Genomic DNA, 27597 nt, shown 5'->3' with positions numbered 1-27597 from the left:
ATATTACCACAGAAATTTTGTATTCACTTCTTTTTATAAAATATTTGGTTTTTAGTTGTACACAATACCTTTATTTTTGTTTATTTTTATATGGTGCTGAAGATCAAACCCAGCACCTCACTTGTGCTATGTGAACACACTACTGCTGAGCCATAACCCCAGTCCCCGTATTCATGTCTTAGAATCTTTTTGATAGCTCTAAAATTTTTTTGCAATACAGAATTGTATAGAATTTTTAAAATTCAAACTTCCAAAAAGAACAAACAAATATAAAATAGAAGACAAGTGCTCAAACCCAAAAAACTTTCATTTGCCTGATGCACAGAAAATGTAATTTATTTTGAGCATTGCTCAGTGTGTTGCAGACATATTTTGAGGACAAGTTCTGGCATTTCTTCTGTCTTCCCTTCTTCTTTGCTTGCAGCTTAGTTTTAGAAATGTGCCCTGATTTTTTAATACTTTTTTTTTTAAACTGTGCTTTCCCTCAGTTCTTAGCGAGGGAAGATCTGTATTCTTTCTTAAAAAAAATAAAGGAATTTTTGAAAATCATAAATCAGGGAGCAGAGGGTACTTATGATATGAACAGAAGGTGAGCTGCATGCTGCTGTCCTGGAGCTGTCCTTGTCAGTATTTGTGAAGACACCATATCAGACTTAATAGTTAGATACATCTCTAGAGGACTTGTTATTTTATCTTTCAAGTAGAAATATATTTTATTTTTATCTGTTAAGACTATTTTTAACAAAATGATAAATAAGTAGAAGAAAACCAGTAGAAAAAAAGAAATGGGAGTGAAGAGAAGAGAAAAAGGAGGAGTACTGGGGCTTGAATTGGAGCAAATTATACTCATGCTTGTATAATTATGTCAAAATGAACCCTAATATTATTTATAATGATAATGTATGAATTTAATTTTTAAAAAGGTAGCTGGGCACAGTGGCAAACACCTGTAATTCTAGCAGATCAGGAGGCTGAGGCAGTAGAATTGCAAATTCAAAGCCAGCCTCATCAAAAGGGATGTGCTAAGCAACTCTGAAAGACACTGTCTCAAAATAAAATACAAAATAGTGCTGAGATGTGACACAGTGGTAGAGTGCCCCTGAGTTCAATCCCTGGTACAATAACAAAAACATTTATTTTTAAATGCAGTGGTATTTATTTTTATTTTTTGTCAAAGAGCTTGTATTAGGAATATATTCACTGCAGAGATAAATGATTTAGATTATATTGATATGACGGAAACTCAAGACTAAATCATCACTTAACCAATAATTTATAAAAGCAATGAGTTTTTTAAATGTATCAAATTAATTTTAATTCATTAAATTTTACACAAAGTGTAAAAATAATGTCTTCTAGCCATTATCATATACATGCTATATGTGACAGAATTTATGCAAAAGGTATAATTTGAAGGAAGAGATCAACGTGGAAGAACCAGAGAAAAGAAAACAACTGAAAGTGCTTTATAGGCATAAAGGAAAGCTTAGTAAGGAAGCTGTAGTTCTGCGAATCCAGGAAACTCTCTAGACAGTGGCAGGATTTTAGAAAACATCCCACAACAGAGGAGAGTAGGCTCAGTGAAGATCATGTGGGTTCCCTGGGCCTCCCTAAGTAATGACCCAGAGTGCAGCATGTGTGTTGGTGCACACAGCAGGGTGCTCCACAGCAGAGGAATCCTGAGTCACAGGAAGGACAGCAGCAGAAGGCCTGACTTTCATCTGAGGGGCAACAGCACCTCACTTCTCAGGATTATTCTTTCAAATACACCTTGCCTGGATAAGCTTCAGCCAGAGCCTTGTGTTTCTGGGAAATCCAACAAGAAAATGCAACAAGAAATTAGGGTCTATGGAAGACTTCTTCTCCCTACACATCTTAAGGGTACAATTGTCCCCTCATCCCAAAATGAGCCAAGTTTGGACACCCCAGAGGATGCCCAATAATATAGATTTTGCCTATACATACACAATTGTGATAAAGTTAAATTTATAAATTAGAAACAGTAAGATATTATCAACAACTAATAATAAAATAGAACAATTATAAATATGTAATAAATGTTATGTATGTGATTGTGGTATCTCTCTCTTCAAAGAATAAAAACAAATGTTAGTGTTTTTAAGAAATGGTTGACCATAGTAACAAGACACAGAAAGAGAAACATGGATAAGAAAGAACTACTTACTATATTTCAATGGGTAAAGGAAATTAATTAAAACAATTTTATGGGAAGAGTGCACATAAATTACAATCCATATGTGTGGTTGATAAAAAAGAAAAATAATGCAGCCACTATGGAAAACATGAAAGTTTCTCCAAAAAAATTTAATAAAGAACTACATTCTAACCCAGCAATCCTACTTCTGAGTATATATCCCAAAAACATTGAAAGTCAGATATCAAAGAAATATTTGTATACCCATATTCACCAAAGCATTATTTGCAGTAGCCAAGAAGTAGAAACAACCAAAATATTTATGAACACATTCATGGATGAAGAAAATGTGGACTGTACATATAGTAGAATACAGGCAGCTTTATAAAAAATGGAAAAGTAATCACATACCGTAACATGGATAAATCTTAAAGATAATATGCTAAGCAAAATAAGTCTGTAATAAGAGGATATACACTGTATAATTTCACTTGGTATAAAGTATTTAAAATATTCAAAATCATAAAAACAAAGAAGAAAGTTTGCTTCCAAAAGACAAAGGGATGGAATTTTTATTCAGTGGTACAGAATTTTAGTTTTGCAAGTTAAAAAAGTTCCAGAGTTCTGTAGCCTAACGATGTAAGCATTTTTAACACAACTGAACTACATACTTTAAAAAAGGTTAAAATAGAAAATTGAATGCCATAATTTTTAAAAATTCTCTAAAGTATTTTTTTCTCTGTTCCTTTCAAATCCTAGTATTTAATTGAATAGCAATGCATGCATGTTATTTAAAACTGGAAATAATTTCATGTTCTTTAGCTCTACTTCTATATCCAGAAAAAAAAATTCCATTAATAATTTCTTAAATATTTTTCCAGAAATACTCCATATATTTATGTGCACAAAAGTATATATGTTAATTCCAAGAATTTCAAATCGTTGCACAATGTAGTATGATGTATCTCACAACTAAACACTCAAGGTCACTCCAGGTGAACTGGGATGCATGAAATAACCACACAGAGACAGACAAATACCTTTTTATTTGGATCCTGTGATGGTTCCTCTGACCTTAGGGGTCCATGAAATTAGAGAGAGAGAAAGGGAGAGAGAGAGAGAGAGAGAGAGAGAGAGAGAGAGAGAGAGAGAGAGAGAGAGATTAACCCTTTTATTGGAGAGAAGACATTCAAATAAGGCAAAGGGTCAGGGTTCAGGGGGTTGAATCTAGCCTCATGATTTCTGCTGTCAGCAGGTTGACTCACATCTAGGGAGGCCACACCCATCTCATGAGTGTGGGGATTATGGCAGAGCAAGTGAAAAGAACAAAGAACAGAGGGACAACAACAGTTCAGTCCACTTTGTGTGTTCAATGTCCATAGTTTACATACACACAGCCTATGGCTGGCTTGCCACATCTCCACATTCTCATCACTCAAGGCTAAGGGGTGCTCATTTCCTATGTGGCAGCTCCCAACAGTAGTACATTGTTTTTCTGTGCTTTACCAAAAGTTTCTTAAAGCTTGTTTATCAATAAGTATATTTACTTCATTCTTTTAACAGAAAAGGCCTGCATATTCCAGTATTCCATAAAACGAAGGTGTAGTGATGTGTCATGTGCTCATCTATTTACATGAGCTGAATAATGATTGTAAAGAATGAGGCAATGGGGTGGGGGGCTGGGGTTGTGGCTCAATGACAGAGCACTTGCCTAGCATGTGGGTTCAATCCTGAGCACCATATACAAATAAATAAATTAAAGGTCCATCAACAACTAAAAAAAATATTTTTAAAAAAGAATGAGTCAATAAGTAGTTTGCACACACCATCTGTTCACCTCTGTGAGTATCTCCTTGTGATTAATTTCAAAACAGTGGGTGTGTCATGTGGTGTAGATGGTATCTTTAGGGAACTTAAAGCACTGATCCTGGGCTGGAAGTAGAGCTCAGTGGTACAGTACTTGCCTAGCATGCACAAGGCCCTGTACAGGCCCATAGCCCTGCAAAAAACAATCCTTTTGGATTGTCATTTCTTGGAGAACTGAAATACAGTAAATGGTTTTAGACACTGACTTAATTTCATAGAAACATCCCTGAAAGGTTTTAGTCATTTTATGCCCCTGTCTACATTGAGAGAAACTGCTTCCCGTGTGCAATGAGGAAGAGGATCCCCGTGCTGAATCATCTTAACTTCACAGTCACAATTGCATTTCTGACCTGAATCCCCCTTGCTGGCTCAGACAAGGCAGTTTTTGTGTGGATCCTGCAGCTGATGGCCTGTGACTTCATAATGATCTGTGTTACACTGTACAACTGGTGTCATCTTTCACACAATTTCTTTATTCTTACATAGCAGGGCCCATGTGAGAATTTGGTGAATAAATGTGCAAAAAGTACAGAGCATGGGTTCTGGCATCCCCCAGGCATTCAGCTATGTTAATTTCTTTTGTTTCTTTTATAATTCTCTTTCTTTAGTTTTATGCTCTTGCTATGCTGTGATATCATAGATCTCATATGCTATTTACATTTTAATCTGAAATTTCAAACAAGATGCACAAATTTAAAATGAAAAGCAGTTTTTACTATGGTACCTTTGGGAAAATACTGTTCTATGCAAGGATTCTGGAAAATGTTTTGTGTAGCACACTGTTGTATCTTGCATTTCTTCATGGGTAAGAAGAAATGAACATCTTATTAACACAACTTTTTTTTTTAATTTTGTAAACTACCTATTTCTGTCACCACAGCTCTCCCACTGCCCACAGCATTAGCTACTTGTCTCCTGCCTCCTCTTCACCATCTTCAGCCTCTTCAAAGAAAGCTTGGCAGAATAAACAAAACAAAAGCATCAACAACAAAAATCTATTTATAGAAATAAAAACATGTCCACAGGGCCCCAAATGCACAGAGCAAGCTTCAAAAGTCTGGGAAGCCATCTTCCACAGAAACATTGTTCCCCCCTATAAGAAATTAGGATAAGTTTATTTTAGGATTGTGTGAAGATACAATAAGAAGATGTGTGAAGTGCCTAATAATTCCCCTCCAGGTACAACCACCTGATGAAAGACAGTCAGGCTGCCTGCACCAGGTATTGCTGCCCTCATGGCAATTACATCAAGAGGTCACACCAAGTGCTGCAATTTGCAGCAGTTCCATGACTTAGTTATCAGTCATTGCCAGCTTTACTACAGGTTCCTCAGGAGGTAACTAAAAAATACTGAATAATTTGCAGAAGAAGATGAGATAATGAAGAAAACTAAACTAGCAACAATCATGTGAATAACTCACGACTTGCCCTGCCTTCATTATTCGGGCCAAAGATGATTACACTGATCAATGCTTTGGTGGCCCCTGTGAATACACTGCCCTAAAGACTGTTGGAGTGTCAGCTTTTTCAAGAGAAAAAAATACTCAGAGATGAAAGGTGAAAATAAGTGAATGCTTTCTCATTTTTGTTTGTGTGTGTGGTACTGGGATTGAATCCAGGGCCTTGTGCCTGCAAAGCAAGCACTAACAAGCATGAGAGCACAGATAAATTAAAAGATCTGCCCAACTTCAGGGCATCCCAATGTCATTCAAATAAATGCTAAATTGGAACTGTAGCCAAGGTAAGTTTTCCCCCAAATCACTGTTAACATTTTTTCTAATGGCATTGGAACCAGCTCTGTTTCTTTCCTCACTTAACTGCATCTGAATTCACAGGTGTCTCTTTTGGGTTTCTAGATAATCAGTGTGAGTTGGAGGGCAAAGAATAAGCAGTATTCACATGAAGATGCCGGCAGCTGGATGCATGCTACTTGCTCACTCTCTCAGAGATCTCTGGGATTTACACCTGAGATTTTGAACATAACCCTGGAATTTACAAAAGTATTTACTTTAGCTTTGATTCCTCAGTGAACAATTCCAGTTATCTATATGCAAGCTTTCTAGCTACCAGGGTGAAGAAAATGCAGTCTTATCCCTAGAGCCATCGAGGTATGCTCTGACTCCTTTCCCCATGCTTATTGAAATTTTCCAGAAACCTGAGCTGGTGTGCAATTTCCCAAAAAGTGCATCCATAATTAAAAAAAATCACACTCGGAAACCTAATGGTAAAACAGTTTCTAATGAAATGCATACATACTCTATAGTGGCTCTGTAAATAAGCAACTCAAAAATAAATTGAAAACATGTTTATATTGGTCAATCTGAGATGTTCATTAAATGTCAGTAATACTGAGGCAATTAAAGTATATTTAAAATCAAACCCTTGCTAGATGGGCCACAATCATCCCTTGGGCATATAGTAAAAGAAGGACCTACAATAGTACATATGTAACTTCTGAAGCACAAAGGCTCCATCAAGGTCAACCTCCTATTCCCCACTCAGGTCATTCTCAAGAACTTAATCATCAGAAGGATTTTTCTCCCAAGCCTTCAAGGGAAGAAAGAACCCTAAATTTGACAATTACTTGCCTATAGCAAACACAGCTAGCCTACTGTCACTTAAACTAATCAAGCCTTTGTACTTCTCTGACTCTGAGACCCTATTCTCCTTGCTTAGTTACTTTTTTTCATTCCCTTTAAAAATCACTAACTCTGAAGGTCACTCAGTTTAGCAAAATAATATTAGTCTCCTACTAGCCTTGCTGTAGCCAGTACCTTTGGCACAGGCTTTAAAATGATAATCGTTACCTAGGTTTCTTTTCAGGCATGAGGAGGCTGTTTTTCATTTTGTTTTGTTTTTTGTTTGTTTTTTTAAAAAGGACTCTTTCCATGGGCCTGTTCAGGTATGTAATGGGTGTCCTATTGATGTTAAAAGGCCAAAGCTCCACCCTCATATCATGCTAATGCTGACATTTTGTGAACACACAACCCAGGAAGAGCCATGAATGTTAATTACACCTATAAACACCACTGATTACCTCACCTCCAATCATGCCCATGCCTTAAATACCCTGTTTCTATATCCCATAAATGTCCTCAAACCCTGTTCTCAGGAGGTCAATATGAGACTTAGGCTTCCCATCTTCATGTTTGGCTACCTTGTGGATAAACTCTTGCTCTTTTACAAAACTCATTTCAGTGACTAGCATGCTGTATGGTGGGCAAAGGAGCCTGGTTTGGGAACTCAGCTTGAGAGGTCACCACTAGCATCCTGAAGTTTTGTGGGTACAATCCCCAGCGACAGCTTCCAGTGCCTTTTGGCATTTGATACGCACTTATGTAGCTCTTCCTACATAAAAAAAAATTACCACTATTGTATGTTACTCTGTTTTTTCATGTGCACAGTCTCCTGGACAAGTTGAAAGGAAAGAGGCCAGAGAGGCACCATGACATTTTGAAGATCTGTTTTGATCTGTTGCTTTCAGGTCTTAGTTGTTGGAAGTTCTTTACTGACAAATTCTAAAACAGTTCTGCTAACTTTTCACATTAAAAATAAAGTTAGAATTGCTTAGAAAGCCTATAGACAATCTGAATATATTCAGTATGTAATTTATGCATGAATAAGTTATGCCACCAAGCTGATTTTATCATGTAAAATCCTCACATTTGTGAGGTGTTATTCAGAGATCTGATCAGGGTCAATGAAAGCATCTGTGTGCATCTTCCAGAGGTCCTCTGAGTTACCTCAATACATAAGACTTCATATTGCCACACAGGAGATCAGAACAGTAGTATGTCCCTTTGTTGTCCTCATAACAATTAGTAGTCTGCCCAGCAAAGCAGGAGGCCAGATACCCCAAATGCTGAAAGCTCTCTGTTACTTTTTCTAATGAAGTTAGTTAGTCACTATTTTTTTTTCAAAAATTAAATGTAGTATACATCCATGGCAGGAAATTCAAGGGTGAGGCCCTCAGAAATAATTTCATGAGAACTAAATACTCTATTTATTGGTATGGTCTGCCAAATGATTCTGGGAAAGAAATCCCATTGATGGAAAAAACATTTTCTTTAAGGATACTATGATAGGTTAATTAACTGCAATTTGTAAATGTGCTGTGAGGGTCTTGGGAGAGAAGAGGCACAAGTAGATTCCCTGTCATAGGATATATATTACTCTAATACACATGCAAAATAGAGGAAGTCTAAGTTTCACAAATGGTGAATTCCACTGATAAAGAACATTCCAAGAGGGGGCATGTGTCCCCGTAGTGTGATATTTGACCTTATTTCCATGGAGCAACATCATAGGAGTCAAACTTCAATGATTATGGGGAAGAGAGATGAGGGAGTCCCAGAACAGTAATATAGTCAACCCCTACTCAGGAAGGTCTCCACTAACTTTCAGCAAAATGAGACATTCCATTAGTCTGGAGCAATTGCTATGCCACAAATTAGACCTGCTATTTAGGAATCCCATGTGCTTTGATTTAAAAAGGATTCATGCACTGTAGTGATCCAAATTGCCTCATGAAAGGTCGCTAATTCAACCTCAGCCTTTGGCCAGGAATGAAGGCCCTCCTTGTTGGTAGGCCTTTTACCAGGATCCCTGAATGGGGAAAAGGGGAATCTCTCATTCCCCAGAAGAGGCAAAGCAGTTGTTTGTGCATGGATGAGGAGCCATTGAAAGTATGGCAAGCTATGGGCAAAATACACCTCCATAGGGACAAGCATTTCATTCATAAACAGGTTAAGTAAACAAAGACACCTTGGTTATAAAGAGAGCACACACTAATATTCTCAATGTACTGCAGTGTATCAGGAATAATATAAGAAGCTAAAAAAATAAGAATAGTTATTTTGAAAAAGAAAAGAAATAGAATTTGCTACCCAACTAGGTTAGAATGTGGTTGGTCCCAAGAAGGCCTCCCAGCAACATTTGGGAAGGTACCAAGTGAGCCTTAGGTACTACTTACTCTAAGATGATTGAAAAACTTTCAAGGAAAAATTGTGGTCACCATGATATACTAATCACACAGATCATATACACAGAAATAATTTTGAAATTAACTGCTCTAATTGTCATTCCTCACCTTTAGTTATTGCTGTTTGCCAGGGATCATTGTACTATTAAGTCCCAGATAATCTAGGGAGAGTATAAACAATTCAGAAAAGAGGAAAGTAGGATGTGATGACTTTGGGCTGCTCAGGAGAAAGAAATGCCTAACACATGGTGGGAAAGTAATCCACACTCCTTGCTCAGTAACAAAGGCCCAGAAGATCATAAAAGTCAGAAGAATATGAGAAACTTACAAGCAGGATTTTGCTTTGTTTCCCTATGGAATTTACGGATATGATCTTGTAGGGGCAAAGTAGTCATCAGCCATTACCACCCTTTTCCAAATACTAATATTCCTTCACTTAACATGGCATTGCAAAGTGGTGAACCCATCATCTAAAAACATTATAAATGGAAAAATGCATTAAGTACACCTAACCTATCAAATACCACAATATGCTATAGAGGACAGGTTGTTCAAACTTAATATAAGATCATGTGGCCCAAGAAATGTTAAAATATAAAATTCAAAGTACAGTTTCTACAGAATGCAAATCACTATCACACCATAGTAAAGCTGAAAAATCACATGTTGGACCATGCCAAGTCAGAGACAGTCTGCAGTTCCTGGTTTTACACTCCCTCGTCATGTAAAGCTTTCATTTTCCATGCCCTCTGTGGTTTCACTGGACAAAGTGACTAGTTGTTGCAGCTGAGCTGATATGTCAGTTCTGAGCCTAACCTGCCAGGACAAACCAATCAGTACTTTTTTCCACTGGCTCAGAGTGACTCAGAATTTCCATCAAAAGGTCATCAAAAGGAGGCAAAGAAGTAAGCTGAGTCTAACAGAATCTAAACAGAAGGTCAACATGACAGTGGCAAAGTAAACATAATCCAGGCCCTGACTTTCTGCTCAGGCCATAAATGAAACTCACAGACTTCAGGGAGGCCCCACCATCAGCAAAAAGCCAAATGACATGGGACACATTCAGCACAGGATGATGACTGCTCCCTGGGAACACTTAGAAAGTCCACCACAGGCTTCAGGAGAAGATGTAATTAATTAGTCTTCAGGGTTAAGGCCAGGCAAACTTCCTCAGCACAAGCAAGAGCCAAGGACCAGCATGAGGAGTTGATGTATACTATGATGTCTCCTCCTATTATACAGTTCCACAAGGGCAGGAGACTGTCCTGTGCATCCAAATACCATTTTGCAAGGAAGGAACAGCACTAATCAGTCTAAGCATTCCTGGAAAGTGTTCAACCATCCAAAACAGGCAACTGAGTCCAGCAGAGTCCAGATTCTGAGGGTACTTCTATAATTTGACATAGTTGGAGAGAAAGTCACACCTAACACTGCCTCTCCGAAGGCTGCTGACTACAAAAAACCTGGCCGGTTTATTCTGTTTATCTCATCTGGTAACTTAAGCTCTATGGAGAATATGGAGGCTCTTAAACTAGAGGAGGAGCAGAAAAGAACAAGAGAAGATGAATGTTTACCTTCCATATAATTACTCCAGGGAAGATTCTGTACAAACCTTGTTGATTCAAGGTGCTTCCCCATGCTACCATTTTGCAGTTTGTAAAAGCTGACTAAATAAAGCTATGTAACTACCAAGAAAGGGCTGTGTGCTAGCACATGAACATATTGAAAACACACATTTTTACCTTTGGCCTGTCCACAGCACTTCAACCCATAGTGCACCTTGCAGGGTTAAAAACAAACAAAAAAAAAACCTTTTTATCTCAGGACAAAACATAATGTTAGCTTAAAAATAAAAAATTTCTTTGCCCTCATAGGTCTAAAATTTTTTAAAAAGTAAATAGAATTAAATATCTGATGTGCAAAGGCAAAATCATCCCTGTATTTCATTCATCTTATAGAAATCTAGTTTGCAAGTCCCTTTGCTGTGATTTGAATTGACCTACTTGATGGAACATAGGCCAATTCCATTAGGCATCTGCCTGTGCATAATGATGAAAATAAAAAACAAAACATAACAAAACAGAAAACAAACCTAGGTTCTATGGAAAAAATAAGAGGGTAAGATTCAGATTGAATATTTAGTAATATTCTGATTTGTATCAGAGATTGACATACTTTCAGATATTTTAAATTATCATTTACTCTTTTAAGTTTTTAAAAAACATTTCTTGAATTAAAAGCCAATAAATTTTATATCATACACTATTTGGGAAATTTCAGAATTGAAATTGTAAATATTCATGTTGTAAAAAGCTATTTAGTATCTTACGGACAAATTTAAATATTTTCCCTTATCTAATCATTTTTATTTTCTTATTTATCTTCCTGATGCCCATAACATAAATGTATATACTACTAACTGTATGGAAGTGAGAAATAAGTATCTTAGTGTTAACAAGAGTTTATAAAATGCTTGGCAATGACTAGTATTGGAAGTATTAGGCAAATATTTTCCTGGATCTACAAACATATGAGGTAAAAATGTTAAAATACAAAATTCAAAGTACAGTTTCTACAGAATGCATAACACAGATTAGCTTATGCTAACTCACAATGGGGTAAGGGGAGAATAGAAGTACTTTGGATTAGATAAAGGGAAATGAAGGCAGATGAGTGCAGTCCATGTTTTGTGGACACATATTCAATGGCATTGGTAAGGCTGAGAATTACAAGGAAAAGAGGAACAATCAAATCAGTTCCATATGTCTCTATCTACTTTTGTTTTGCAAAAACAAAAATTGATACTGCATTCTCAATGCCACTTTTGATTCAGTTGCAATCAAAGAAGTTTACAATTTCCACTGTCTCCAATGGGATCACAAATGCACGTGGCCACTTTCAGCTTTAGAGCTCACAATTTTAGCATCTGAGTTATGAACAAAGCAGTCCTTTCCTGTAAAAGAGCATTTATGCAAGCACTTGGGGAATTAGAAAGAAAAAAAAAACACTGGTATGATTTTCTAGTCAATTTCAACCACCTCTGCCAAGTTCATGGCTCTGATATCTAGGTCTGCACCTACAGCCCCCATGACTGACAGAATGAGAAGGTGCCAATGAGGCTGGAAGGCACCAGCATCTGAATGCTATAAGTCAGCTTTATCTATGGTCCCTAGAGTTTATGAACAAGTAAAATGTGGAGTGAAAGCTTATATAGAGATAGTTTTTTGTGTTGTTTTTTTTATTTTTTACTTTTTAACATGTAACTGGATAAATGTGGAGTAGAAAGTTTCTTAAGAACGATTTTGAAAAGAAAAAGTGAAAATTAATATTATAGCATGTTTTTTATTTAGAATGCATATTCAGCAATCTGCTTTTATATGAAACATACTAACTCTTAATTTTAGAAAATACAAATTTAATTTTGATGGCAACAAAGTAAACAGTCAAATCCAATTTTGTTAGAAATTTCACCTGTATCAATTGCACGAAAGGTGGAAGAAGACCCTCACATTATACAAAATACATGTATGATGATGTGAGGGGGGGAAGAGAAATGTGTCACATTTTATTGTGTAGAGAGAGGTGACGGGAGGAGAGAGGAGGGGAAGGGGGGATAGGAAAGGCAGAAGAATAAAATAGTCACTAGTGTTGCTGTATGTATATACCTGGCCGTATAACTCATGTGATTCTGCAACCTGTACACTTGGAAAAAATGAGAAATTGTACCCCATTTGATTAAAATGTATGATATGTCAAGATCATTGCATTGTCATGAGCAACTAATAAAAAATAATAGATAATTTTAAAAATTCCAAGAATATGATTCTTGTTGGACCATGTCAGTCCAAATACATCTCAGTAACAATGCCGTAGATATGCATTTCTGGTCAGCTATAATTGAGAGTACTTCTTTAATGGGGAATCCAAATAAGTAAACTTATAACCCCTAATTAAAGAGGAAAATATTTTGGTGCAAAAAGATAGTCATGTTCAAGGCATTAAAATTGACAGATATTTAATTACAGTTAAACTTGTCCTGAAAGTAAACAACAATAAAAAGTGTCTCTTTAAATAAATGAATTTTACCTGTATCTAATGACATGAATTTTCTTAATTGGGAATAAGTTGTACTTCTTAAAATCTATCAATTTTGGGGCTGGGGTTGTGGCTCAGTGGTAGAGCGCTTGCCTCACCTGTGTGAGGCACTGTGTTCAGTCCTCAGCACCACATAAATATAAATAAACAAAATGAAGGTATTTAAAAAATCTATCAATTTAAAAAACTTTAGGGGAGGCATTGTGAGATGTTAACTTTTAAAAAGTTTATGTTTCTTGAAATAAAAATGTAAGGCATATCATGTCAGGGCCACTCTATTAAATATATACCTGGAACCTACCCTCAGGCTTTAAATGGGAATTCCAGAAGAATCACCACAAGCAGAGCTTTTAAAAATAAACTCTTAAAATGTATTATATATACACAATGGAATATTACTAAGCCATAAAGAGAAATGAAATTATGGCATTAGAAAATATATGAATGGAACTACAGACTATCATGCTAAGTGAAATAAGCCAGTCCCCCCCCCCCCGCAAAAAAAAAAAAAAAAAAAAAAAAAAAAAACAAAGGGCAAATGTTCTCTCTGATATGTGGATGCTAACTCACATTAGGGTAGGGGGAGAATAGAAGTACTTTGGATTAGTTAAAGGGGAATGAAGGGAAGGGAGGGGAATGGGAATAGGGAAGATTCTAGAATGAATCTGACATCACTTTCCTATGTTCAAAGATGAATACACGACCAATGTAATTCCACATCATGTACAACCAGAAGAATGGGAAATTGCACTCTGCTTTTATATGTTAAAATATATTCTACTGTCATGTATAAATAAAAAAATAAATGAACTTTAAGAACATTTAATTCTATGTTGAATGATAATACAAATCCATTACTATTGCTACAATATTTTTTCTCTTCCAGTAAGAAACTCAAAAAAATCACTGACTCAAATATGGCCACAAGATCACTTGCTTTGATGCTCAGCCCCTTGGGAACTTCCTCTCTGTCTTTGGTCACTGGAAACACCTGAACCTGCCCAGACTTTGATACTCAGCCTTCCCAGTACAGTTCATAAGACCCCTTTCCTTTATTTGTCATAAAAGTGTTGCTAAGAAATACTTTATTACTTTTCAAAAATCAATAGAAAACAACACAAATACAGAAATAAATAAAATTCATTAGTATAAAAGAAAAATCATACACATAAAACAGAAAACACATAAATAATCCTTCAGAAGAAGTATTGATACATTAAGCTTTGCAAATCACACTTCAGCAATGAGCATGAAGTTTGGTAGCAATATCAAGGAATATTCATTGAAACACACATTACATGCAATTAGAGTTGCAACCATAAACACTAAACCTAATCAGCTGAATGCTACTCTCTTAGGAAAAATTAACTTAAATATGCAGTGAAAGTAATCTAAATATACATGGTGAATTTAGTACTACCATTTTGTAATGACTACTTATCATATTCTGAGCTGTTAACTTTTTTAAATTATTAGTAACAGAAATAAGTAGATTTGAAACTAGAAGACTTTTTCATCTATATGTTTATGACCTCCAAAGTACCTACTGCAGGGAAACCTGAATCATAACAGGTTTTTGTCTCTGCAGATCAGAAACACAACATGCAAGACCATTGGGCTTTTTAAAAGTAATTGAATTGACTCTTCAGTAAATGAATGGACAAAAAATGTGGCATATATACACAATGGAATATTACTCAGCAATAAGAGAATAAAATCATAGCATTTGCAGGTGAATGGATGGTATTGGAGAAGATAATGCTAAGTGAAGTTAGCTAATCCCCCCAAACAAATGCCAAATATTTTCTCTAATATAAGGAGGCCGATTCATAGTTGGGTAGGGAGGGGGGGCATGGGAGGAATAGATGAACTCTAGATAGAACAGTGGGGTAGGAGGAGAAGGGAAGAGGCAGGAGGTTATCAAGGATGGTGGAATGTGATGGAAATCATTATCCAAAGTACATGTATGAAGACACAAATTAGGGTGAACATATTTTATATACAACTTGAGATGAAAAATTGTGCTGTATATGTGCAATAAAAATTGTAATTTTTTCTGCTATCATTTATTTAAAAAATAAATTTTAAAAATTTTAAAAATAAAATAAAAATTGAGTGTTTACTTAGGTATTATAATCTTTGCAACCACTGAAAAGTTTAGGTGTTAATATGGTATTGGATTAATCACCAGACCAAAAAATGTTAATTTGATAATGTAAATAATAAATGAACTCTGGTTTCAATGACAGTATATTTTACAATATATTGAATGAGATTTGAAGTCTAACTCTCAGGCCACAGAATGCTACTGCACATTTAAAAAATGAGAGAGGACAATCATGGGCAATTTAAATATTTTATATTTAAATATCACGTTCTAGGTTTTCCTCTTGTATTGACTGTTTCTTATCAATGTATCTGATAACTAAGCATCATGCTTGATTTTAAAGGGATAAAGAAACTCAAGGCTGTACTTTCACCCAGATCTTTGGAATATTACATAAAGGGAGCAAATACTCAACTCCAGGCTACATCACCAATACTTACAATGATGTACTTAGAAGGGGTAGAGCTCATTTTAAATTGTACTTCCTGAATGAATTAACTCACCTTTCACAGAAAAATCAGTCTGCCTCTTTAGAATTTTGTAGAAAGATTTATCTTTAATTGTATTAACTTATTTAATCCTCTAAACTACTATTTGTGCAACAGAAAAAAGTAATTTACTCAATGATACTGGAGTCCTAAGATGGAATGATACATCTCCAAAAAGCAAGTTCACAGCTTCCTTCATACTACCTGGGAAGGAAATCCCTACTATCAGAACAACCTTCCCCTGGCTTCCTCTCATATGATGTCCCAGGATGGTGCTCATTGCCCATCAGGCAGCCATGGACTCTTTTCATCACAGAGATACTGTGTGGTGGCCTGCTGACTAATCCCATTGGCTCTGACATTGGCTCTTTTACTTATTTATATATTTTAGTTTTTCATGATCAGCTCACTGGAATAGTAACCTTTTCATAGTCTATTCTCAAACTAAAAAGATTTGGTAGAACTGGAAATAATGAATAGCTCCAATAATTCCATTCTGACTAAATTTACTTTATGAGTATTTACTGGCAACCAATAAGGAAGAAATTTATCCAAATAAAATAAAAATAAATTTAAAATAAAAAAACATGAAATTTCCAATTTCTTCAATTTCATTAAAACTCAAATAATTAATTTTTGAGCTATAGGAACAGAAATAAAGATGTAAGCTCTCTCTGATGAAGGAGCAGAGACAACAGCTGACTCACCATTCGCTGATTTAGACTTGCAAAGCCAAGGCCATGGCTACTGGACATCTCTGAAGAGCTGCTGAAGGACACCCAAGGCAAGGTAGAGGCCAGCAGAGCATCATAGATGTCTGCAGAGAAAAGCAACATATGAAAGTTAGCACACTGGGAGAAGCTCTCCTTTCTCCTCTTCCTTCCTTCTCTCATTTCTTTTTTAGTTAAGAGGTTAGAATTTGAACCATCTTGGTCATAAGCCTATTAGTCTTTGCTGGACAATAGACTAATAAGGAAAATAAAAGCCCTAGTTTCCAGTCTTTGTAATTATCCTATTATAACTATTCCCATCATGGCCAAGTCAGTGTGAAGTGACTGGAAGGCACAAAATCACACACCATGGAACACTTCTATCTCACACACACAGAAGACACATAAACAGCCTGAAGTGCAGGGAACATAGCAAGACACCATAAAAAAGCAAAAGTGGTGAGTTTTGATAATTGATTACCTGTATTTTTAATATGATTTGATTAGTTTCACATTTACATAATTTAATTTTACTTTTTTATTTTTGCACATATTCTATCAAGAATACTTTTATTATACAGGTATCATATGCACACTTTGCTTTGAGGAATATTTACATGCAGGGAGTTCAATTCTAAACCTCCATTTCATCCATATCAAGTATAACACACATTCACCTTACAGTGAATGAGCCTCACAAGAATGAGATATGAAGTTATTGTTTTCTGAACAGAGATCCCTGATTAAAAAGAATCTTCCAAACCAAGAACAAAACTGTGAATCCTCTTGCTTCTTCATACCCTGTGTACAGATTAATAAAATTTAAATTACCACACCACCATTAAAAGTTAATATTAAAATCGAATCCTATTTCTCAAAAACTTGTAAGTAGTGCACCAGTATTTACAGATCCCATTAAACTATGTATAAATAAGTCTGTACACTCAACACACTGTTTCTCAAAATACAGAGCCTCCACAGGGGTTTGCGGGGTGACAGGCAGCAACAGATGCTTAGTTCTCACCCTTTTCAAGTTTACTTGAAAAATCAAGATCTGAAATAAATATGCAAATAAAACTTTCAGTTCCTTACAGGAATGTGTCACTCCAAAGAGTCACCCATTTAAAGAGTTAACTTACAAAGTTAAAAAAAAACAGACAAAATAAAAATGAAATGTCAGTAGAAATTGTTCCTACAAGTTTCCTACAACCAGAAGGCCCCTCTGTGCACTGGGTTTGCCGCAATGTAGCACCTGCTCACTGGCAGCAGAGCACATGGTACCTTTGCCTCCTCCTGGAGTGCACCATCACCGAGGTAGGTAGATAATCTGAATATCATTAATCTAAACTTTCAACAGCTAGGCATATGATTTCTTGTCAGCCCTGGGGAACTTATGAGAAGGTTCTAAAACTCTGTAGCACCACTTTCAGAGGAAGGAGGGATGGGGTTCCAAAAAATAAAGGCTGAACAATTAAAAACAAAACAAAAACCAATACTTGTCACCTTGGGATAATGTGTTCAAGGACAGACACTGCAGTGCTAGAGAATCCGCAGGGATCCCAGAGGGCAGGTCAAGATCCTGCATGCCTCAAGTGACAGAGGACTTTGGATAGTTGGATAAGAGGGGTTGGAATCTCCTCCCCTAGCAAGGGTGCCTCCAGTCTGTCCCAGTGGAGATGGATTCCTCTGTCCTTTCCCCTCTGGCCCTGTGCTCACCTCCGTTTTACTCCCTCTGCTTCTCCATTTTCTCCAGTCTTATTAGAATCTGCTGGACTCTGGTCTCTGGGGTTAATATTGGATTTGTCTATGAGAATCAGGGCTTCTTTGATGTAGTTCTGCACCCCAGACACAGGAGTACAGATGACATGGCTGCCAAACCCGTGGGTAATCAGGCTAAAATAAGACAAGCAGTTCTGTTTGTAGGTTTCTAAGACCAGGGAGTGCCTTTTGTTGCCATTGTGTGTTTGGTCTTGATTGAGAAGGTCTGTGAATTCTTTACAAACTTGCTGACCTCCCACAGTGTTATTCTTTCTTGTTGCCATCTTGGTTTACTCTCCTAGGTAAGGCCTGGTTAAATATTTGGCCACTGGCTTACTAGAAAACTCCACTTCACAGCCATATGCAAAGCCCCAAGCCAAGTGAACAGCTTTTCCTTTCACCAAGAATGTCAGGAGGATCACAAGAGCAGCTTTCTGTCTCCAAGCTAAAAGTTTCAGGCCAGTCTTGTCCAACTTTTCCCACAACTATCAGCCAGTTTTGGGCTTTGTTTTTTGAAAATACCTCCCAGCAGAGAGGCCTTTAAGCATTCAGAAAGTGACAATCACCTCTGCACTTCAGCCACAGTCACTTACATTTGGATGTGGAGCTGAAGAGAGACAATCTTCCCAGAACCGAGCAGGAGACTTATAGGATTCATCAGGGCTATCACCAGCTCCTTCTGACAGGGGAGACCCAGGGGGTTTTAAGGCATGGAAAATGGGACCTTTGCAGATTACTGTCTGATCATGCCCAGGCAGGTTTGGGTTGACATTCTTCACCTCTTCTATCTGGTGAGCCATGTTGTGGAGCCCCAGGTTCTTTGCCAGGCCTGTAGCATTCAGGGTGTGCATGTGGGGCAACAGCAGATCTGGGTGGCTGTAGGCATCCCCAAGGATGCCCACAGCACTTCCCTCTATCCCAGAGAGTTGAGAAAGCAGGCCCGGCCAGGCACCCTAGTTGTAAAGGCAGGGCGGCCCCCTCCTGACTCTGGCGGCCAGACCAGGACCATTGCTGACTGTTGGCGGCCACAGGCTGGTGCAGGGGGCTAATGGCTGCAGCATAGGCTTTGCTCAAATGTGAGTAGGGATCCACGGACTGAGTGTAAGCCAACTGCTGCTAGGGCGGTGGAAAGTAGGGTGGCTGCTGGTATTCAGGACTCCAGTGTGGGACCGCAGCGTGATGGAGCTGTAAAGATGCTGCCCTGCAGTTAGGTTGGAGATGCGCTGGTGGGGGTGGGGCTGAGTCCCCAAATCCCTGCAGGAAGGTCTGGGCACTGGGTTTCCAGGGCATTCAGAAGCACCAAGTGAGGACATCGGATCCCAAGCCAGATAAGTCCAAGCCTGTGCTCCAGAGGTAGGTCAGCTTGCAGCAAACACTGTGCCAAACGTGCTTGCTCATCAGCCGCAAATGTTGGGGTCATAATTTAATTTCAAATAATAACTATATTCTATTTTTTATTTTTATTTTTTTAAAGATGAAGGGTATCAGGCAGTGCATTCTTTTAATATTTATTTATTTATTTTATTTTTCAGTGGACACAACATCTTTGTTTATATGTGGTGCTGAGGATCGAACCCGGCCGCACGCATGCCAGGTGAGCGGGCTAATGCTTGAGCCACATCCCCAGCCCAATGACTATATTTTAACACTGATTTGTAAAACTCATGAAAAGTTAAAGGTTGGCTCTTGCTAGCTGCTGAAAATTGGTACTAGCACATGACTCAATGGGGACATATTATAAGGATTTTCTGAATGTATCCCAGGACAAATACATAATATATTTCATGCAAATTTAAACAGGAAAATTTAAATTATGTTTTAAATATACATGGAATCTGATATTCATGTAGAGGCACGGATTCAAAATAGCTCTAAGTCTTGAGGTAATATTAGGTTTAGTATTGTACAATAAGGTTGTTTGGGTTTTGCCAAGAGATCGTGCAACATCAACTCTATATATACTGTGAAATTCAATTGAGTTAATAGAAAAAACTTAGAGTTAACATGAAATTTTGAGTTGGGTGAGGAGTCATTCTAGAGGAAAAATACCAGTATTGGGAAACATGAATATACATAAGAATGTATCAGTGAAAAAATTAGACCAAAACATAACATCATGTATGATCTGAATCACAGAAGGACATTAGGTGGGGAATTTGGATACATAGTATGTGTGTGTGAGAGTGTGTATATATATAAATTCTGCGATGCAATGATGTATCCTATAAGTCAATAAATGATGACACAGTAAGTGTACCATTAATAATGGAATGTCTTAGTCAACATCCACTTAAATGTGCACAGTATGTAGGTTTATTGGGGAGAACAAAGAGTTTAGGCTTAATAATGAATTATCTTTCACAGTAGGTTTTGAGTGATGTAGTGAATGATAATGTCAGCCCCCAATGAGAATCCATAAGCAGGTACATTGGAAAATATGTATGAAATTTGATTAAAATATATAAGTTCTGAGATATAGAAATGTATCTCATATGTTATATGATTATTAGTATTTTTAAATGGAGAATGGCAGAATATAGAAGATGAAGAAGACACAAAATCTACAGTCACCATTGGCATTGAATATTCAATGTTTTACTCAAGAAACACATAGGAGTTCATAGGTATACTGAAATGTCCTACAAATTCAATTTTGGTATTAACATAAGTTGAGGATTCATATTGAATTATCTGTCAGTCACATTACTGTTATGAAATAAATATGAATATCAGATAACATGCATTTTTTTTCACTATACCTCTTAAAAACTTTGATAAATATGGTGTTTTGATAGGGAAATATATATGTTTACTAATTTTTCTCCAGTTGATTCATGAATATAACTCAGGACTTATACATAATGTATTTCTTACAAATTTTTTAAAAAATGAATTATGTTTTAAGTGTACATGTAATCTCATATTAATATACAGGCATGGATTGGAAATAGCTCCCATTCTGGTGGTAATGTTAGGTTTAGTACTGCATAATGAGTTTGTTTGGGTTTTATTAAGTGATCCTATAGGTTTCTCAAAAATTATGTATGATTAACAGATTGTTCACACCCAAATGAGTAGTAAAACAGAAAAATATGCATTGTAAAACATTAATTTTAAGGCACTGGGTTTGATCCTCAGCATCACATAGAAAAAATAAATAAAATAAAATTATCTACAACTAAATATATATATAGCAATAATTTCTTGGGCATATCTGAGCACTTCACCAGAATTAAAGGGAACTTTCTTTCTAGTTCAGGCACTTGATGTAGTTTCCAAGGAAGAACTAGGGTAGGTATATTCTTAGGTAGTAAAGTGCACTAAAACATTAATTCAGTGGGGTAGCTTTTAGTGATAAGGTTAAAATATCCTTTTTTTATACTAACAAAGCAAAGATACTTCTGAAAATAAACAGCCATATCCCCCCTTTTGGAGTTCAGTTGCCTAGTGGCATTTTATTATTGAAAGCTCAGTCCTGATCCCTGATTCCAATCCAATGATGAGAACATGGTTTTGAGAAAAAGGAAAAATAAGTTTTTGCTTTGCTAGCAAAGGAAAAATATAGTGGACTCCTGTTCCAGAGGCTATGATTCTCACCATTAGGGCCACCAAAATGTGCTTAAAGGAGTCACTCAAAGACTAAATTCCAAGTGTTCCCTATTCAGAGTTGTAATTCACATCTTAATTTGGGTAATAATAAATTATTAATTTTCAGACTGTGCCTGCCCTAGTGACACCATAGTGTGTAGAAAAGCAGTGCTCAGGCTGTACCTGCCCTGGGTGCCTCCATGGTGTACACAACATCAGTTCTCAGACTGTGCATGCCCTTGGTGACTCCACGGTGTACAAAATATTAGTTCTCAGGCTGTGCCTGCACTGAGTGACTCCATGATGTGTAAAAGAGTAGTTCTCAGGCTGTGCCTTTTCTAGTGATTCCATGGTGTGTAGAACAGTAGTCCTCAGGCTGCACCTGCCCTGAGTGATTCTATGGTGCACACAACAGCAGTTCTTAGGCTGAGCCTACCCTGAGTGACTCTATGGTGTACACAACAGTAGTTCTCATGCTGTGACTGCTCTGAGTTACTCCATGGAGTGTAGAACAGCAGCTGTCAGTCTGTGCCTGCCCTAATGACTCCATGGTGTATAGAACACCTGTCTCAGTCTGTGCCTAAACCTTTCTTACTCCATTCTGCAAAGCAGTAGTTTGCTGTGAGCTTCTCCATTTTGAGTTTATTTGCTGAGGTAGAGTGACCATACGTGTTTGTTCAAGTAAACAGCTGCATTCTGCCTGATACCACCACAAGGCAGAAGTTGCTAAGTTTCTTATACATGCCAGTGTTATAGTTAAAGCTTTGTCCCGGGTTTCATAAACTGACTTCTAGACCACTCACATATAATTGAATCAAACCTTTATTGAAGCACACCGGTAGTGACTGACCAGAACATAAAGATGTTCTACTGATCAGTTCTGAACAATTGCAAGGGCACTCCTTATAAGCCTGAAAACTGCAAAAGAGACATATGGGGGTCTAGTCAGTGCAAGCATGCCAGGTTACAGAAGTGGGAGAATGCAGTCAGGTAGAGGGAAGCCTAACCAATCACAGTTAACCCAATCGCCCCAGTTACAGAAACAGGGCCCCATTACCCTAGTTACAGAAACAATGCCCCATTAGGTCCATGTTATTAAATGTTTCTGTAGCAAAAGAAAAAGAACATCTTGCCCTAGTCATTACTCATGTACTTGGAATGTTTCTTTTACAGAATGGAGTCACAAAACAAAATGGAGTCACATATACTATCATATTTACTATCACAATTAGACCCAGTTAAATATCTCTATGAGCCTCCATGCTTCACTTGCAAGACTATTTTCAAGGATGATACCATTATGCCTATAGTTGAGCAAACTTAAGACAATATATTTCAAATATCCTTCAGGGAAATATGTTAGGATACCAAAGAGCTGAGAAGTTATTCCTGAGTGTGAGGAAGAACTGGAAGCTTCTTTATATGATTATAGCATGTGATCTCTGTGATCATATGGAATCTCTGTGCACCTGTGTATTTGTCTCTGTTCTCTATCTCTACAACCTACACCTTCAGTTCCTTCACTGTTAGTTATTAGTATTCTCCCATATGTGACTTTATATACTTAGTTTTGAATCCTAGTTTTGCTGTTAACAAACTATTGCTTTGTCTAAATTTTCCTCTTGTAAGGTAGACATAAAAAAATAGTAAATTAATTAAATCAAGGACATTAAAGTACTTATTAATTAGTTGGGCACCATGTAAAATAAGGTGATATTACTTGTGTTTGTTAAATGTTTTTCTCTTCCATGTGTTTAAATTTTAAATTATACATAAAAACATTTCAGAAATGTGTCCTGTAGACTAAAATAAATCTTAGGTGTTTTAACCACTAAACTACTTAACTCCATTAGCACACTATAGATGACAGCCCTTTTCATGAGTGACATTGAACTGGCAGAGGGCAGTTGGAAATATGGTACAAACTGAGTGTTAAATAAATATAAACTTGATACATAAAAGTAGGGAGGAAATGAAAGAGAGAGATTCAAGCCTCTGTGCTTAGATCCCTTACATCTCTTCTCCACCTCACACCTAACATTCTTGAATAAAAAGCAAAACTTAATACGTAATAAAATCTGCAGTATGGGAACTGAGAGTACATGGATTTGGAAAATCTTTGAGGAAATGTGGGAATTTTCTAAAACTAGTATGGTATTATTTGCACAACTCTGAAAACTTACCAAATATATTGAATTTTACACTTTACATTGAATTTTTATACCAGGTGAATTTTATGATATGTAAGTTATAATCCAATAAGGCTACTTTAAAAATTCAAATTACATTGTATTTTAAAAGCTTTGAGTGCCTTCAGTGGTGCTTATAACTTAACAAAACACACACACATATTATAATTATTAGATAAAGTTGAATGTACTGTTGCTAAAATAGGGGAATAAAACAAGTTATAGCAAACCCAACAATTAGAACTTAATTCAGAAGATTCATGAATTCCAAGGCAAGCCAGCTGATCTTGCAGGATCTAAGCTACCATTTGTTAAATGGCTGTGACACAAATGGATCTGTTGCTAGGCAGTTAACATATATTATTATATGTCCCTTTTACATTTCTCTCTCTCTCTCTCTCTCTCTCTCTCTCTCTCTCTCTCTCTCTCTCTCTCTCCAGGCAACTGAACCTAAGGTACTTGAACACTAAGCCACATTCACAGCACTTTTTAAAATATTTATTTATGGATAGGGTCTCATTAAGTTGCTGAGGGTCTCACTAATTTACTGAGGCTGGCTTTGAACTCAAGATCCTCCTGCCTCAGCCTCCAGAGACTCTAGGGTTACAGGTGTGCACCACCATGTCTGGCTACGTGTATTCTTAAAATTTTTTATTATGTCTCGGACTGATTTACAAAATAATTTAAAAACATGCTGCAGTCAGGCTGCAGCAAAATAACCGGGGGTGACAAACAACTTGTGTACATTGATACAGTAGGAGTGTGGAGCCGTTTATTGTAGGACAGGAGGGATATATATATTGTAGGACAGGAGGGATATATATATATTCCACACAGCTTATCTTAATTAACATAAACTAGATACAACAGTCAACCAATAAGGAATCTCCATACTTAATGGCTCGCTGGCGTTATTTCACAAATCACTCCCTCTACAAAATGCCAGGCACCATCCTGACTTGTTTACAAACCCTAACAAGAACAAGTTTATATTCCAATGTTTTGTTCTTTTTTAATATTTGTCTTTTAGTTGTAGTTGGACACAATCCTTTATTTTATTATTGAAGAATAATCATCTCTATTTTAAATGGAATGCTGTATTTATTCTTAAATGCAATCAATCATGTCATACACCAGAATGTTTTAAATCCAATTGGTGAATGAATCATTTTCCCTTTTTAATATGGAGATTATCATACCATCTTTCTATTTACCCTTATTCTGAGGTAAAACATATTTAATCATGTTTCCAAATGCAAGAATACACTAATAAAACCAGAATATTCTATCTGAAGATTACTGTCACAGTTTCACAAAAATAACAGGGGTGAGTTTCAATTAAAGAACAAAACATTGGGCTGGGTTTGTGGTTTAGTGGTAGAGTACTCACCTTGTATGTGCAAGGCTCTCGGTTCCATCCTCAATACCCACAGGAGCAAGAGTATCTGGCCTTGGGGATGACACCAGAGAATCCAGAGTCACCCGATTTGAAGAGTAAAGGAATACCCCTGTGACACATCTGAGGGATACTCCTGTGCAGTGGGCAGGTGGCCTGTCCTCTGTCTTTCCCCAGCTCATAGGCATGGGCTGCCCTCTATGTGTCCCTCCCCACCACAGAAGTAGTGAAGTGCCCAAAGCCTTCACAGAGACCTCCACCTCTCTCATGGGACTGGGAAACAACATGCTGTAGCTGGGGTGTTTGCAGCCCTGGGGGGAACACCCTCCAGTCTCATTTTTGCAAATAGCATTTATACTAATGTGGGTAAAAAGAAAATGCAGAGAAGAAACTGTATGAGACACTTGAAGTCTCTGACTGAAGCTCAGGTCCTGCTGGTTTAGCACAAACCAATGACAGTCATCAAGGAGAACCATGATGCAGATGCCCTTGAGGCCTCTAGAAGTTCCTCTCATGGAAGCTTGGGATCCATCCAAACTAGTGCATTGCAGCCATGACACACTTAGATGTGCCCCATGCTGGGCTCTGTAAGCCAGTTGGCCTTAGGGTTGGGAATTTGGGCCCCCTGGTGACAGCAGTGGCAGGAAGGTGCAGGCTTATGTGAAATTGTCACATCATCCTCTTACTTCTTGGGATCGTTCTGTGCCTCTTTAAGAGCCCAGTAGCACAGGAGGGCATAACCCAGTGTGTGCATTGAACTTCTTAGTTTGGTAATTGCATGAACTTTTCAAAATCCTTCCTTTCTTCAAAAAATAAGCAGTAGTTATTTCTATCTTTGGAAAATTCCATGAAGCACAATATATTCTCACTGCATAAAATCCATGTACTCTGTGGCACTAAGTTTCAGTATTAGAACTATACTTTCAAATTACTGAATCCTCAATTTAGAGTAATTTCATAAACTTTTGTTACAAATACTTCCAGCTTTAAATACTTTTAAGCAAATTGAGATGACAGATATAATTTTAAACCTTGCAAAAAGAATGACCTCAGACTTTAAATTTTCTCTATCTCATTGTCCCCAAGAATGACAGAAGTCTGGGGGACACTTGTTTTACTCATCTTTGTTTCTTCTGTGACCAAAAGACTTCAGATATCTCTGTTGATGTCAGAGATTCAAAAACTACACTACAAGGCTTTGAATAAATGATGCATACCTTAACTACACAGAAGAACTGCAGCCAAATACAGTGGTAAGAAAAACTGACTTGGATTGAGGTTAGGAGCAAAACATCTGTCACAGGACAGAAAGTGGCTTTCATCTTGAAGGTGGAGAGCACCATTGGACAGCTAACTACAAGAATGTTACAGAGCTAATCCTATAACTTGGCTTACTTTAAAAAGTCTTTGCTTTTGATGGTCTCATATGCATGATCAATATTTCCTGAAGGCATTGACCACCTGGTGGAAGGGCTCCCCAGAGGCTTGGTGTGGCCACACTACCTGAGAACATGAAGGTCATTGGCCCTCCATTCTCCAGGAAGCAGGCATTTTTAAAAGGTCATGTCTTTGCTATGGAATGTGTGGGAACCCTGAGTGAGATGCTCAAAGACTTCCAGTGCATGCTCTTCCTGAAGTAGTTGGGAGTTTTGGAATGGACATTTCCCATTGGTGTCTCCTAGTGTTCATGTAGGGTGAGGGCCTCCTTACCTTCCATCAGGTCAGCAAAGATGCAGCAGTAAATTGACATTGTCTCCTGCTTGGTCTCTCAAACATAAGACCTGTGCTCATACCTCGAATCCAGACCCAGCTCAGTCAGGGAAACATGGTCTTGCTGCTCCAGCCACCCTGGACAAGACTCACTTCTGAGATGGAGTTAAGTCAAATTCCATGATTTTCTCATTTATTGGAATAATATCAGGCAGTTCTTATAGAAGCCATTGGTAGTCACTACAGACTATCACAGAAAGAATTTGAACCCGCTTCTCTCATTTCAGGATTTAAAAAGTGAAATATTCATTTAAGAATGTGTTTTTCTTCTAATAACTTGTTTTAGTCCTAAAAATTCTTTTATCCTAAGGGCCATATGTAATCATGTATTTAAAGTAACTCAAAAGAAGTCAGTGAGATTACTAAGAGTATGCTGCTTATTGTCCCCAAGAATGCCAGGAATCCAGGGGCCCCTTGGTTTACTCAGCTTTGTTACTTCTGTGACCAAAAGACCCAACAAGAACAATTTTAGAAAGAAGAGTTTATTTAGGGGC

The 27597-nt window shown here is 37.2% G+C and overlaps 1 pseudogene; it reads right to left on the bottom strand.

Moving 5' to 3' along the window:
- Window positions 1–18125: 18125 nt before the first annotated feature.
- Window positions 18126–19473, bottom strand: LOC143389371 (transcription factor AP-2 gamma pseudogene; annotated as a pseudogene).
- Between the last annotated feature and the right edge of the window lie 8124 nt (window positions 19474–27597).

This window comes from Callospermophilus lateralis, chromosome 11 (genome assembly GCF_048772815.1).
Source record: "Callospermophilus lateralis isolate mCalLat2 chromosome 11, mCalLat2.hap1, whole genome shotgun sequence".
NCBI lineage: Eukaryota > Metazoa > Chordata > Mammalia > Rodentia > Sciuridae > Callospermophilus > Callospermophilus lateralis.
This window is presented reverse-complemented; position numbering and strand designations above follow the sequence as displayed.